Genomic DNA, 17,272 nt, shown 5'->3' with positions numbered 1-17,272 from the left:
ACAGCGCAACGCTACGCGCTGTTCACAGCCAGCTGCCTAACACTACAATGGCGAGTATTACAACAATGCAAAGCAGCCACAGACTGCACACAGCACAGCCAGTGATTTTCATACAGAGGTGGCGTTACCAATAAAAAAACCTAACCAGCCAACTTACATAGCCCCCATGCTCCCCACAAAAAATTTTACAAATTGTTTTGGGCACTGGGCAATACATATTTGTTAAAATTTTTTATAATCGTAATTACAATAACAAAGAAATCAAATGCACACACTTATTGATACAATGTTGGTCAAAAGCTAAAATTTTCTCACAGTCCATCAAGATAGTCCTGATCATTCATCATAATAGTAATTACAGTTTTTTTTTTCAAAGTCTCTTTAGTAAAAGAAATTGCACACAGAAGTAGTGGATTTCCATGCAGTCTGGAAGAAGTAGTGTTGTCCTTCCAACGGAAAGACAGTGCTGACTCTTGACATGCTGACAGGTAATGGGCCACAACAGAGCAAACCCATAGCGGAGTCAATCGAAGTTTTGAAGAATATCGTTTGGTAGGTCATCACAGAGCAGACCCACTGCAGTCCTGGTAGAGATTACGGTATTGGTGGGCCACCAGAGGCGCAGACCAACTGCAGTCCTTGCAGAAATAATGGTACTGGTGAGTCATCAAAGATGCAGACCCACTGTAGTCCTTGTAGAGATGGCCAGCAGCCATCTGTTGCAAATGTGCAGGTGCACAATCACCATCGAAGAGTCTTGCGGACAATATAGCAAGTCCATAAACCACCACTTGTGCACTCACAAAGTTTTTTAATTGTCCTTAGAACCAGCAATGCTGTTATCCAGTCCCTTGCTGAATTATTAACACACGTGCAAACACTATCAGTCCCTACTTCTCACATATTGTCCATATACTATGACCAACAAAAACGTGTGCAGTGAAATGTAACTTACAAGTTACTTAATTTGATGAACTGGTGTCAATTACAATTTTATAACATAAGAATACAATAACAGAGATACAAAATACATCATTAAAGAACATAACAATACAGATAACATTTGTAGTACAGACTTTACAAAAGAATCGAAATAACACATACATCAGTGTTACAGGAATTATGACATAAGTAAATAAATAAAATAATGAGAATAGTTCTTGAAACATTAATTTCACACATGAGCATTGAAACAAAACAGAATTAATAATGTCTATACACCTTTATGAAGAAAATACCATAGTATTTGAAAAATTCTACAACATAAATCTTATTAGCTAAACACATAAAGACAGGATAAACACAAATACACAAGGGAACCCAAACACATAGTGGGATAACACAAGGAAAGGACAGGGTTTCTTTTACTGCAGTATTTTGCATGGAGATCTCCCTTTGTTCATCATTATTCCCAAAAGTACTATCTAAGCCGGCTTTCTGTATTCTGTTCACATCCTCTTTCAAAACAGTTTTTCTCCACTGTACACTACCTTTTTTTTTTTGGCCAAAACATTTTCTTATATCTTCTCAATGCATTTCTTCCAATTCATCATAGTTAGTTACTTATATAGTCTACCCCCTCTTAAGCTAACTTAAATCTACTGAGCTCAGATGCTAAACTAAGGGACGAGGCAATGCAGCAGCACAAAACAATTAACACAAACAGCAATGACAAAAAAAATACAAAAGGCAAAGCAAGCAGCATAAATTACAACTAATATAAGGCAATGAGCAGCAAACAAGAAAAATAAATCAGTAGTAAAACTGGCTTAACATAGTAACACAAATTAAAATTCAGTAGCACTATGCTTGGCAAACAGCAGCAGCAAATAAAAAAAACTTATATCTAAACATGACATAGCTCAAGCAGAAAAAATATTACACTAAAAATGGCCATGTCTAATACCTATGTCACATCTTAACACTAGAGTGATGCATCACAATTTATTCTAGAAAAGAAATTACCAAGTACTTGAAAAGAAAATTATGAATGCAGTTCCTGTGAAGGTAAATGTCTTTTTGTGCTCCCTATTTTTTTGAAAAAAATTATTATTTACTCGATCTGTAGACAGAAAATATTTATATTAATACATCTATAAAATTTTATTTTTACCAATGCTGCAGTGCAGCTAGAAACTAGATATCAAATGAAATAAGCAACTATGTACAAAGCAAAGCATAAGAACATCGTTCAATAGCCATGTGGCATTTCATAAGTAGTAAAAAAATCTTTCATCTAGAAAGACAGTAGTCATAATCAGGTGTGTAGACAAACTATTTCTTGTCATTTCATTAGGCATTTCAGTAAATATCAGAAAGTACGATATGTTTCCAAGTAATGAAAGTGTCGTATTTGCGATGCTTTCTACAAAGGAATGTCCGAAGCGAGGTTAATGGCCTCCCCCTTTTTTTTCTTCTCCACCTGCGCCTCTGGCACACACTAATGGCTTTTTTCCAGCTGACTGTCACCCACCTGGGTGCCCACGATGCATTACGTGCAGGTGGTCACTTAACTTTCTTACCGAAATATTTACGACAACAGTTTCCGCTACAGTGGCAGTCTCATATAAAAATATTTCACAGGTCAAGAATTTGCGTTACAAATCTGTAGAAACAAAATCTTATTGATATAACAGTGTCCAAAAAGTTTTCGTCGGCATTGTAATACATTCACGCATTTACATACATTTCATAACTCTTAAAGTACGATTCTTGGTTTCCAACAACCTGTTTCACAAACCAGAGTGAGTCCCTAACCACTACTCATTATTCCTTACCTTATTCGTCGACACTTCTTCAATATAACAGATATGTAACATACTCAAATAACTCATATAGCATCAGCTTATTGATCATAAACATACCGCAACAGCATAATACACATAGTCATCGTAATAATATCATAACACCTCAGTCAACTCTCAAAATCGTCGTAGCTTCCTCCAATAATTTCAAAACCTAAAAAAAACTCTCTGCTCATGTCAAAAGTGTCATCTGCCTCAAACATACTTTAAAAATCGTGATCCCATACCAAATATATCATTCAAAGCTCTCATAGTATCACAATGGTTCCAAAAAAAATATGAACAGTTCACAAAGTACAAACAACAGACAATTTCGTAAGTGTGAAGTTATCCAACTGTGTAATTACGTAAACATCTGTCACTGACGTAGTAAAAAAAATGTTTCTTTCTCTGTTAAATGATCAGGTAGCTGTGTAATTTATGTGTTAGAGAAATATGGTACCGATGTGTAAAGTTTTATAAGCAAATACCATATTAGCTAGGGCTCCTTGTGCTTGCCAAACACATGGTACACAAAGTAAGCGTGTACCCCCCTGAGGATTAATGTAATTATACCCTCAGGTGTTACAGATTACAGCAGTGGAATGAAATGTATCACGGAAAACCTTTGTATCATTGTACTTGAAATATCTTTAAAAATAAATGTTTTAAGTACAAAATTAATCACTCAAATACGTGTACTGTAGCGCTAAATGTGCGTCTTGCTGTAAGATAATCTCTGTGGAAGTGTCGTAGTTATTTTCCTCCGAAAGCTAAGTTCTGCAAAAGCCAATGTACTTACCTCATGATAAACAAAAGTGAAATGCTTTGCGTATAGATATCGTAGTTATTACGTACAGTACTGTGATCAAGAAAGTACTACACTGTAACGTATTGTTGTGCTAATAAAAAAAGGCTGTCTTATTGTAGCTATACCACAAAGTCACTATTAAACATGTTTTACTTTCCAGAAGAATTCAGAAAAACTGTGCAGATATAAAGCAGATACAGCACAAAAGCAACAATGTAAATTGTGTCACACATTAGTAGCGTCATGATATAATTGTGTAGCTGTCAAAGAAACCAAGTGCTAAGTCATCTTTAATCCCACAGAAAGTACTTCAAATAAAGAATGTCTTTTCAAGTAAACCAAAATGTTGCATGAAAATCTCATTAGCAGTGCCGGTATATGTTCTAAGTATGTGAGCCTGATAGTTGTTACATAATCGTGCAACTAACAAGCAAGAATGTACAAATACAACACTGTGTCGTCTGTTCACTATAACAATGCAATCGTAATTTCTGTTTAAAAATGCTCCCTAGGTTCTAGACTGGATATTTAACTTCAAACATTGTTGCATGTTAACAGTTTCTTAAGTCTGACAAAGCATACTAGAAATGTGAAGTGAAAAGTTTTATGGCAAAGACAAAGTTAAAAAGCAGATTATCTTTCAATAAACGGTTTTACATGTGAAATGTGGTACAATCCTTTACTCTTCATAGTACTCAGATTTTCAACTTGAACGCAATTATCATGCGGTATACGTCGGTAAAGAATACTGGAATTTTTCTCAAGGTTAGCGTCTATGTTATTTTTCTCTGAGCCAGCCGGCGCAGGTGGCTGCCTGCGGTGCGAGTCATTGTCTGTTCCTTTATTGGCGCGCGTCGTTATTGGGATTAGGAGACCTAGCTTCTACAAATTCACGTTGTCGAAAGTGCCCTGCTCTGTTTGCATCCCGCCAGTTCTGATGAAATTCAGGTCTGTCGTTATGATTATCTCGTCTGTCGTCATGTCGGTAGATTTCGTAGTTTCTTCCTTGTCCGTCACGTGGTGGAGAATTTCTCCCTGAATCGTAACTGTGCGCCGAACTGTTGCGTCTGAAGTTATTCTGCCTCCCTTCATAATAATTGTTTTGGTTTCCATATCGTCTGTGTCTCTGGCTGTCTCTGTGAAAGTCATTACTACGGAAATGCGATCTTTCTCTGTAACTATTATTACTCTGCCAGTGGTTGTCATATGGGTGGTGTCTGTTTTGGTCACGATTTGCGTTGTAAGAATAGCCTTGTCGTGTCCAGTTATTATTTCTTTCATCGCGGAATTGCGACGGATGTGACCTGTAATTGTTGTGTTCTTGTTTTCGCGTTCCGCGATTATCAGTGTCAATTTCTAGTTCTTGTAACAGTCCCTGAAAAGCTTCAATGTCGTCTTTGCAACGTCCTGCTAAAATAATATGCCGTAAATGTTCAGGTAATTTGATTAAGCAAATGCGGATGAGTTCTGAGGGGCTGTATGGGTTTGAAAGATACTGATTCTTATGCAAAATGTCTTCAAAATATTTCATAAGACTGGAAAATTCAGATTGTTCGAAACGTTTCATCATTATGATGCTATGTTTTACTCGGTCTTGTGTAGCTTGAGACCAATATGCTGAGAGGAAGGCATGATAAAAATCTCCTTCACTGTGACAATCGTGAATGACCGATCGCATTCTTACAGCTGGTTCATTCTCCAAGTAGCCACACATAAATTCTAACCTGTGCTCCAGTGACCAGTTGGGAGGAAAACAATGAGAGAATTGATGGAGCCACGCTTGTGGATGAATGTCGTTGGCAGAATTCTTAAATGTTTTGAATTTACGTGTAGTAATAAACAGCTTATAGTCAAAATCATCGTGTTGGCGAGTAGCATATCTGTCACTGTTACGTCGTGTCGGCGGTTCCATCTCAAAATTCGGTGCACATTGCCAATTTCTTTCATAACTTCCGAAATGCCCTGTGTTATTATTTTGCGGCTTTTCCATATTTGTAAGTCCCTCTTCCCGTGTTGGAGCGCGAGTGTCCTCTGAAATACGTAATTCTTGTATCACCTGTGTCAGCTGATCTTGTACTTCCCGGATTTCTCTTTTGTACTGTGTATTGATTTGATTTTGATTTTGTTTGAATTTTATAATTTGTTCATACTATTCAGTGTCCGTGAAGGCTACAGGTCTTGTGTCATTCAGATCATCATCTACCTTTGTAGATAAGTTAGTGAACTGATCTGAAAGTTCGGCTACTTTCTCTGATAATGAACTAATTTCCTCAGTGTGTTTTTCTGAACCAAGTTTCAGAGTATCTACTGTGTCCTTTAAGTTTTCCTGAGTTTTTGCAAGTTGCGTAACCGAATCGGTAGATGCAACTGAGTCAATTTTAGCTTGCAAGGTGTCGTGATTTTCATGAACAATGGTTTGCAGTTCTTTTATGGCTGCTTCGTGATTCTGTAATGCATTTTCATGCCGCGAAAAAATGGGTTGAAAACGCTAACAAATTTGTGTTTTTACGTCATTACAGACTTTTTGACATTTGGATTCAATGTTATGTAACTCACTAGTTAAATCTTCACGTGTTTGTTCAAGTGTGGTGTCTAACTTTTGAAGCTTTTGCTGCGTTTGTCTCTGATTTTGTTCCATTGTGTCTAACTGTTGCTGTGTTTGTCTCTGATTTTCTTCCATTGTGTCTAACTTTTTAAGATTTTGTTCCACTGTGTCTAACTTTTTAAGATTTTGTCCCATTTGTTGCATTAACTGTAATAACAGTGCACTGGTGTCTGAAACATGTTCCTCAGTGCTTTTCGGCAGTGAATTTCCACCGGCAACATTCACATTTTGACAAGCGGAAAATGTGTCTTGACTCATTTGAGAAAACGGTGAGAACCCAAAACCTGAGTCTACAGTAGTTGCAATATTGTGTTCTGTCATTCCCGATTCCTGAGGCGAGCTGTTGCCGACCGATCGATCGATAATGCTTCCCTCTTCACTAATTGTTTCACTGTCTACGCCATTGTTTACCACCCGCTCCATTTCCCTATGCACTATTACCAAATTACTACTTTGAATGTCTGTTACTTCATTACACAGTGGTGCTGATAAGCTACACTCGTCGTCACTATTATTTCTCAGTTTACTTTGGAGCCTAGTGTTACGGTTTTCACACGCCATTATTGTCACAATATTTCACACGATAACACAGAAAAGCACAATTTGAAGAGCAAAATAAGGTAACACATTAACACAGAAATGGAAATAATGTCTACTTAAATACTTGGTGCAAATCTACATGTATGTCACAACTGTTTTACTGTACAACAATGAAATACTGCAACTACAAAGGAGATTCTCTCTACAATTACGCGCTAGCAATAAACAATAGCTACACTAATTAAACAAACTACAAGAAAAAAATCAGAAGATTCCAGTGAGGTATCCTCGGCTAAGGGTTGACATATGAAACTTCCCCTTTTGAAAAATTTTACAAGACTGTGCTATGACACACAATATTTTTTAGCGCAACGCAATCTGACTTTCAATAATCCCTACAAAAGAATGGCCCTGTCTAATATTAACCTATACGTTTCACAAATCACTTACCTCACAAAAATCTTAGCTACTCAAGATACTGCAATACAGCGAGCGCCACTACTGCCAGCTAAATAAAAGATTCAAAGTACTGAAGGCACTAACTACTGATAGGGATAGTTAGCAAATGAAAGATATTAATAAAGAACAAACAATGTATTTACCTTAATAGTCATAATATATATAGCAGTTCATGACAAATTACAAAACTCCGCCATCTCTCTCCCCACATCCACCACTGCTGGCGGCCCACCTCCAACTGCGCAACGCTACGCGCTGTTCACAGCCAGCTGCCTAACACTACAATGGCGAGTATTACAACAATGCAAAGCAGCCACAGACTGCACACAGCACAGCCAGTGATTTTCATACAGAGGTGGCGTTACCAATAAAAAAACCTAAACAGCCTACTTACAACATAACAAATCAATATGATTGGTATATTAAGTATGAATCGTTCGAAACTTCAAGGAAGATGGAGAGAATGATGTGCAGATTGAAGCATTAGGTACAGGCCGAGTTGATGTACAAGTATTCAATGGAGAGAAAGGGACAGAACGGTACTTTGAAGAGGTTTGGTTTTGCCCTGATCGGTCCTGTAACTTAATTCTTGTTGATAAAGCTGCACAAAAACGTATAAATCAAATAATCAAACTTGATGGCAAATCGTGACTATTTTTCTAAAACAACATTACAATTGTTATTGATATTTCTAACGGCGAAAATGAACTTTATCGTTTAGCTGTGAAGGCTGTTCACCAAGAAAATTGTTTTATTGTTCTTGAAACTGATGCCACTTTACAGCGATGGCATGAGAAAATGGATCATCATAATAAACGCTATGTGTACGAGGTTTTGAAGGATCGTGGTATAGAGACAAAGACTGATAGCAACTTTTGTGAGGGATGCGTCTACGTAAACGTCATGGACTAGCGTTTGGTGAAATAGTGTGGAAACCCACTATACCTGGAGAATTAGTTTATGTGGCTGTTTGTGGACCAGTGGAAGAAAATTATTTGCAGAGTCATCGATACTTTCTTGTTTTGTCATTAATATGGTAAGAACTCAAGCTGATGTTACTGTGAAAGAATTACGCACAAATAGTGACAGGGGTCCCATAACAAATATGTACATGAGGCTGCTGATTCAGTTGGACTGAAAAATTCGATTACTGTACCATATACTCAGCAGAATGGAGATTCTGAGTTGGAAAATAGAATCCTTTGTGGGATGATATATTCTTGGCTCTGCTCTGCTGAATACCTCTCAAAAGTATTGCAGCGTGAGGCTGTTTTGGCTGCAACGTACTCTCTGAATCCAACTGATTACAGTCGAAATATTTTTGAAGAAAGAAGGTCATTTTGAAATTTCGGTAATATTTTGAAGGGAATGCTATGCTTAGATTCCTACACAAAAACGGAAGAAATTTGATGATCAATCTTCAAAAGAATATGTGGTTGGTTGTGATGATAGTGGGTACGGTGTTTATTTTCCTGAAAAAAGGTGTGTGTATGTTTGCAGAGATGTAAAATTCAACTGCAATCGAATACAGAAACCACTTACTCAAGACACTAAAAGGGTTGTTGATGTATAAGGTGTAGATGAAAATGAAAACGTTACAGAAAATGAACGTGAACATGCTACTTTTGAAGAGAATAGTTAATAGGAGTGTATGAACTATGATGAAGCAATAAGTGACAAAATATTTAGTAACCATTTATATGACACTGAGGAACATGATGTGAGCAGCTTGCAAGCAAGAAATGAACACGAGGGAAGCCACAATTTACGTTAATGGCGAAATATGAACGAAGTACTAAGTTACTGTGAATTTTCGTCCTATCAACCAAGAATGGTGCTTCTTTGCGAGACACCAAGGAACTATAAAGAGGCAGTGCAGTCAAAAAACTCTGCTGAATGGAAGAAAGGAATCAAGGATGCGATGAATGCTCTGGATAAAATATAACATGGGAACTAGATTCAATACTAAAACAAACAAAGTAACAGAAAATCGATGAGATTTTACTGCTAAATTGAATGTAAATAATGCAGGGGTCGAGATGAAGCTCGATTGTTGGCAAAAGCATTGGAATAGATCACGTTGACAAATTTAGCTCTGTTGCAAGATCTGAGACGATGGAAGCCCCATCGAGTTTTGCGATTTAGCAGGACTGGTGTATAAGGCAATTTAATGTAAGGATAGCAATTCTTTATAGTATTTTGAAGGAGAAAGTATGTACACGGTTGAGTCAAAACATTACTACCACCTACTTAAAAGCATAATGGTCCACTTCTGGAACGCAGTTTAGCAGTGATTCTGCGTGCCATGGATTCGAAAAATACGTGAAAGTTTTCCAGAGGTTTGTGGCACCAGATTCCTACGCACAGGTCACACACTTCTCGTAATTTACGGGCGTTTGGTTTGTGGGAGCAGAGTTGGCGCCCGATAGCATCCCATCTGTGTTTCATCTGAGCCAGATAAGACTAATCTGATAGCGGAGACATCAACGTGAGTTCACTGTCATGCCCTCGTTATTGCAGCACGATTCTGGCCTTATGACACAAACAGTTATCCTGCTGGAAGATGCCATTGCTGTTGAGGAAGACATCTAGCATAAGGGGTTACAGGTGGTCCCTAATAATGTTCACATAGTCCACGACTGCCCGAGTGCCTTCGATTACTACCGTAGGTCCCATGGAATCCCAGGTGAATGTCCACAATAACATAGCAATGCTCCTACGGGGCTCCGTCCGTGACGCGCTGCATGTTTCGAGCAGTCGTTCGCTCGGATGGCAGAGAATTTGAACACGACCATCCTCCTATTTTAGCAATAAACGAGATTCATCCGACCAGGCGACACGATTCCATTGATCCGTGGCCCAATCTCGATGATCCCGTGTCCACTGTAAACATAATTTTGCCTGTCCTACCTCCCCTGTGTACCCTACTGTTGCCCGACCGCCTATGGAACGTCTTTTCCAGTCGTCCCAGGGCAACGAGACCATTTGGGATTCGTGCCAACATTTGCTTGAGTCCCTTGGTGTGGAGCGTGTTGCACCCCAAATCCAGGGTTTTACCCGCCTGCCTCCCTGGTTGCTCCAGAGGCCCAGCGTCCTTTTAGACTTGTCAGAGTACCGGAGGAGCTGCACTCCTGCGTTTGTTTTTACCTCCTTATTTTACGATATTTTAAACTAGCATCCCGACCATGTACCAGTATTTACAGATGGCTCTAAACAGGGGGACTCTGTTGGTTGTGCTGCTGTTTTCCCTGATCGAGTCGAGTCCCTGCGGCATTTACCATCTTTGATGCCGAATTGTTTGCGATCTTGCGGGCATTGGAGCAGATGAGATGTGTTCCCAGTCTTAAGTTTCTCATCTGTTCTGACTCCCTGAGTGCCCTTCAGACCATGCAACACTTGTACCCAGCGGATACGGTCGTCCAGAACATCCACGATGCCCTACTCCACCTACAACGGCAGGGGAAGGAGGTTATTTCTGCTGGGTGCCGGGGCACGTGGGTATTAGGAGAAACGAACTGGCGGATGTGGCTGCCAAAGATGCATGTTCCCTCCCTCACGTTGTTGAATACGCGTCCCCCTCCATGCTGTTACCTCCCTTTTCGGTTTTCGTGTTATGCGCCAATGGGAAGAGGAGTGGCTGGCAGTCGGTGAAAATAAGCTGCGTCTGGCCAAGGCCACCACGCGGCCATGGCGTACGTCCTACCAGTCATGCAGGCGGGATGAGGTTCTCCTCACTCGCCTCCGCATCGGGCACAGTCCCTTAACGCACGGTTTTTTACTCCGGCGGGAGGTCCCTCCAGTCTGCCGTGCTTGTGGCGTCCAGATTACTGTCCGCCACATTTTACTTGACTGTCCTTTATTCTCTGACCAGAGGGCGGTGGCTTCCTTGCCACCGGATTTGCCCTCTATTTTGCAAGACGACGCAACGACTGTGGTTAAGGTCTTACGGTTTCGTGTCCTGTCCAATTTGTTGCCTCGGATTTTAGGGAGAGGATTTTAATGTGCTGCTGGGTGACTGGCTCACCCAGGTTTTGGGTAAGAGGTCCGCCAGTCACGATTACCTACTTGTTTCACTTCGTTTTCTGTTCTCCTTTCCTTGTGTTTCCTTTCCTTTTTAGTGCGTTTCTTCTCCTCTTGTTTTGCCTCTGTATGTGAGGATTTGGAACTGCGTCAGGTCTGTGTCTTTTAGCCGTTCTCCTTGTTCACTGTCCGTCTTCGTCCCTTCACTGCATGTGTTCCTGTTTCTATGCGTTTGGGCGCTGATGACCACGCTGTTTAGCGCCCGAAAACCTCAAACCACACACACACACACACACACACACACCTGTAATCATAATTGATGCTGTTATTGGGTCAACATAGGAACACGTAAGGGTCCTCTGCTGCGGAACACCGTGTTCAACGCTGTGCGCTGAACGGTGTGCTCCATAACACCTGTGCCTACACCAGCACTGTACACTGTCGTCAGATATGCCACGGATCGCCACCTATCGTGCCTTAGAGAGCTGGCAAGCCTCCGATCAAAAATGGTTCAAATGGCTCTGAGCACTATGGGACTCAACTGCTGTGGTTATCAGTCCCCTAGAACTTAGAACTACTTAAACCTAACTAACCTAAGGACATCACACACATCCATGCCCGAGGCAGGATTCGAACCTGCGACCGTAGCAGTCCCACGGTTCCGGACTGCGCGCCTAGAACCGCGAGACCACCGCGGCCGGCAAGCCTCCGATCCCTGTGTTCTGTGATGAGGTATGGAAGTCCAACTTCTTGTCCCCCACTTGTGGGTTCAATATGCTTCAACCACTTTCCATAGATGCTCATGTCAGTAGCACTCGACAGCCGACCAGGATCGCCGTTTCCTAGAAGCCCGCTCCCAGGCATTGGGCCACAACAATCTGGCTTTTATGAAAGTCTCTTAAGTGGCAGATTTCCGCATTTGCTTCGCTTATCGTCAGTAGAATGATTCCCCATTCGTCTCTGCTCCGCTCATATAATTCTCCTAGCGCGTCACGTGCCCTCAGCGCTGCTTGGCAGCATACAGCCTGGCTGTGGGCAGTAGTCATGATGTTTTGTCTCATCAGTGTACATATCAACCATAGAGCTTTGAAGATTGTACATTACTTATAAACTAATGAAGATACTGTTTGGTCTAAAGTAAGCTCCAAAATGCTGGTATGACTGTCTTGTTAAATTTCTTACTGAACGTAACTTACGGAAGAGGTGTTCAGATCCATGTATGTTCTGTGGTGTGAACATGGTACTGTTGTTTTACGTTGATGATGGATTGTCTATGGGTTCTATTTATGCAACAACTAAGTTTATTGAACAGTTGGGTAAACGTTTTCAGATTACTATAGAAAAGGCTGATTACTCATTGGCTTACAAATCAAGAAGTTTGACAACTGTATCCAAATAAATCAGTTTGGATATGTGAAGAAAAATTTAGGGAAATATGGTATGAAGGATGCAAAGCCGATGTCTTTACCTATTGAACCAGGATGGATATCGGGTGAGTCATCTCCTTTTACTAATTCTGAACTCTATCGAGAAATGATTGAAGGTCTGATGTATTTAACACAAGGTGCAAGATCAGATTTATCATATACTGTTAAAGTTGTATCGAGAGTTCAAGGCTCACCAACACAGGCACAATTTGCCTTGCTCAAATGAATATCTAGGTATCTTAAATTATCAATTACATATGGAATTAAGTTTGAGAGGAATGAAAACTGTAATACTGAAGGTTATAGTGATGCTGATCATGGTGGAGATAGAAGCACAAAATGATCACCAAGCGGCATCCTGCTGAAGTTCCCTGGTGGGCTAATTGTGTGAAAATTAAGTTGTAGCGATGTTTTGCTCTTTCCTCAATCGAGGCAGAGTGTGTGACTGCAAGTGAAGCTTGCAAATAACTTTTGTGGTTAGATCATGTTCTGAAATAAACTTCAACTGTTGATGAGTCCACAGTCCTATTTTGCAAACGGATAACGAAATTGCTATCAAATTCATTAATAGATCACGATTTTGTGAACGATAAAAACACTTAGAAAAAGAGTCTCATTACATTCGTCAACTAGTTAAAGAGAAGGCTAGAGTGAATTACAGACCAAGAAATAGACAGGCAGCAGACATTCTGACAAAAAGAACGTAATTTACGAAGTTACAGATGAAGGAACTTGTTGATATAGTGTCTACTTCACCATGCAAAACACCGCGGGAGAGCGTGAAAGTGTGAATGTTTTCAGTATTGTTATATAGACACATATACAGGGTGATTCACGAAGATATGCACATATTTTAATACGTTATTCTATAAGTAAAACTAAAGAAAAAAGTTCGTATAAACATAGGTTCGTAAACTTGTCGTTATGTAGTTACGGTTAATAAAAGATTTTGCCTGAAATTTGTAAACTTCGCTTATATGACGCCATCGCAAAAGTGTACGAGATCAAAGTAAATTACGATTTCAATTGTTATTGATCTGCTGAATCAAATAAAACGTGTCCCAAACGTTTATCTCTAGCAGTTTTAATGTATTAGTTACTTGGCCCAATTTCTTTTTTAAATTCTAGGCAATTGCACAAAGTTTTCAACAGAAGATGTAGAGAATTTAATTTTGGAAAAATGATGGTAATAGCGTTAACTGAAACTGTCAGATAATCTGCTTTTATTCATATCATAGCACATGCGAATTCATGTTAAACCGAAAAAAATTCTCAAAAGCTCAGTGTTAAGGAAGTTGTACAGTGTGAGATTTCACAATACATTCACAATAAATATTCAAAAATGTCTCCACCGAGTTCAATGCATTTAGCTGCGCGTGTTTGAACAGATTTTGTTGCTCGTTTAAGTTTCACAGGGTTTTTCTTAATTTCGTCTATTGCATTCATGATGCGAGCAAGTAATGCCTCACGTGGATTGATTTTGTCCTCATAAACTATGTCTTTCATCCATCCCCATATTCAAAAATCCATTGGTGTTAAATCCGGTGATCTGGGTGGCCACAGGCGTGTAGCACCACGACCAATCCATTTCTGGGGAAAATGTTCATTTAAATGTGTAGTAACGGCGTTGGTGTAATGTGTGGAGGCACGCTGTAGTGTTGAAAATACATTTTCAATCGTGTAGCAATTGGAACATCTTCGTGCAAGCGAGGCATTTCTTCTTGAAGAAATTGTAAGTAAGTAAGGGGTGTATAGTTGCAGTGGTGCAGGAGCCACGTACAGTAGGCAACGCGTTACGGAAAATCTGCTGGATCCATAGCGTGTACCCTTTGTAACTACACTCATGCTCATAAATTAAGGATAATTGCAGAATGTGGTGCCACACAACGTGGCACTACACAAAACTAGCGCTAATAGCATAGGCACATAGGGAACATACACCACACAGATTTGTAAGTCCACGGTATTGGTGATAAGTTGAGAAAACCGTCCCGAAACACATGTGCTACAAAACGCCATTGTCTCCTGCCCATGTACACCGACATCAATATGGGATAAGATCACCATGCACACGTACACAAGCCACACATCGGGTTGGCATACTCTGGATCAGGTGGTCGAGCAGCTGCTGGGGTATAGCCTCCCATTCTTGCACCAGTAACTGTCGGAGCTCCTGAAGTGTCCAAGGGGTTTGAAGACGTGCAGCGATACGTCGACCGAGAGCATCCCAGACGTGCTCTATGGGGTTTAGGTCTGCAGAACAGGCAGGCCACTCCATTCGCCTGATATCTTCTGTTTCAAGGTACTCCTCCACGATGGCAGCTCGGTGGGGCCTTGGGTTATCATCCATCACGAGGAAGGTGGGACCCACTGCACCCCTGAAAAGGCGGACATACTGCTGCAAAATGACGTCCCGATACACCTGACCTGTCACAGTTCCTCTGTCTAAGACATGCAGGTGTGTAAGTGCAGCAATCATAATCCCACCCCACACCATCAAACCACAATCTCCATACAGTTCCCTTTCAAGGACATTAAGGAGTTGGTATCTGGTTCCTGGTTCAAGCCAGATGAAAACCCGGCGAGAATCACTGTTCCGACTACACCTGGACTTGTCCGTGAATATAACATGGGACCACTGTTCCAATGACCATGTACTGTGTTCTTGACACCAGGCTTTACAGGCTCTCCTGTGACCAGAGGTCAGTGGAATGCATCTTGTTGATCTCCGGGCGAATAAACCATGTCTGTTCAGTCGTCTGTAGACTGTGTGTCTGGAGACTACTGTTCCAGTGGCTGCGGTAAGGTCCCGAGCAAAGCTACCTGCAGTACTCCGTGGCCGTCTGCGGACACTGATGTGAGATATCGGTCTTCTTGTGGTGTTGTACACTGTGGACGTCCCGTGCTGTAGCGCCTGGACACGTTTCCTGTCTGCTGGAATCGTTGCCATAATCTTAAGCTCACACTTTGTGCACACGGAGGGCCCGTGCTACGACCTGCTGTTTGACCAGCCTCCAGTCGCCCCAGTATTCTACCCCTAATAAGGTCTTCAATATGTGTTCTTTGAGCCATTTTCAACACACAGTTACCATTAGCACTTCTGAAAACGTCTGCACTCTTACTCGCTGCACTGTACTCTGACATGCACCAACAAACCTCTGCGTATGAGGACTGCTGCCAGCGCCTGCGTGCGACGACCGTAGGTCAAATGCACCGCTGGTCATACCCCGAGGTGATTTAAACCCGCAAACCGCCCACCAGAGCGTTGTTGCACCATGTATCAGCATTATCCGTAGTTTATGAGCATGAGTGTAGTACAAATGTAACTGATACCCACACAGAATGTCCCAGAGTATGCTGTGGCTAACATGCATTTCACGCGCAATTGTTCGAGTATTCATTGACGCGTTCTCTTCATCGCGAAGCAGCACATCCGTGGGCACCACAGTGCTGCCTCCTCACGGGAGGTACCTGTTTCTGGGAGCCACTGCGTAACTTGGGCAAAAAGTTTGTGCGATGGCGTGCTACGCTGAGGAAGACGTTCATGATACAACCGACTAGCAGCTCGTCCTTTACCTCGAGCTTCGACATACATGTCTCCGAATTCCGGGAAATGTTTACCGCACCATGTTCACTTTATCGGAGACGCACAGGCAGTGAATAAGTCTACTGCATACAATGACTTTTCTCTTTCCCTCAGCAGACGTGAAGGGATTACACATCTGAATTGAAACCGTCGTAGAGCGGAAACAGTACGCTTCCGGGCATTGGTTCCTGTTCAATATATTATGTACTCACTGCTCTCTAAAAGTCCTAGTAGTTTGTAACGGGAGCCGGCCGGTGTGGCCGAGCGGTTCTAGGCGCTTCAGTCTGTAACCGCGAGACCGCTACGGTCGCAGGTTCGAATCCTGCCTCGGGCATGGATGTTTGTGCTGTCCTTAGATTAGTTAGGTTTACGTAGTTCTAAGTTCTAGAGGACTGATGACCTCAGATGTTAAGTCCCATAGTGCTCAGAGCCATTTGAACCATTTTTGTAACGGGAATTCCGAACACCCTGTCACACTCGTCTAGAAAAAGGGTAGCCGAACTGATCTACAAAATCACCGTTTAGTATCCTTGACGTCAGTCTGTTGTAGAATGCTAGCTCAAACATAATGATGCATCTCCTACGTAATGATTTCCTCCACGTCAACTAACAAAGTTTCTGATAACATCGTTATTGCGCTTCTCTCACATGACATCCTGAAAACCATGGATCAAGAAAATCAGGTAGATGCAGTGTTTATGAACTACCGAGAAGCATTTGACTCGGTACCACACCGACTTTCATTAACAAAAGTACGATAATATGGGACTTCAAACAAAATTTGTGACGGGGTTGGGTATTTCTTGCTAAGGACATCGCAGTATGTTATCCAGACGGAGACTCCTCGATAGAAGTAACTTCAGCCGTGCACCAGGAAAGTTTGCTGGGAACTTTGTTGTTCATGTTCTATATTAATAACCTACCAGGCAATATTAATAGCACCTCAGGCTTTTCTCAGATGACGCCGTTATCTGTGACGAGGCACTGTCTAAAAACGTTTCAGAAATATTCAGTCATATACTGAATGATTTTGAAGTGGTG

The sequence above is a fragment of the Schistocerca nitens genome, chromosome 5, assembly GCF_023898315.1.
Source record: "Schistocerca nitens isolate TAMUIC-IGC-003100 chromosome 5, iqSchNite1.1, whole genome shotgun sequence".
Lineage (NCBI taxonomy): Eukaryota > Metazoa > Arthropoda > Insecta > Orthoptera > Acrididae > Schistocerca > Schistocerca nitens.
This window is presented reverse-complemented; position numbering follows the sequence as displayed.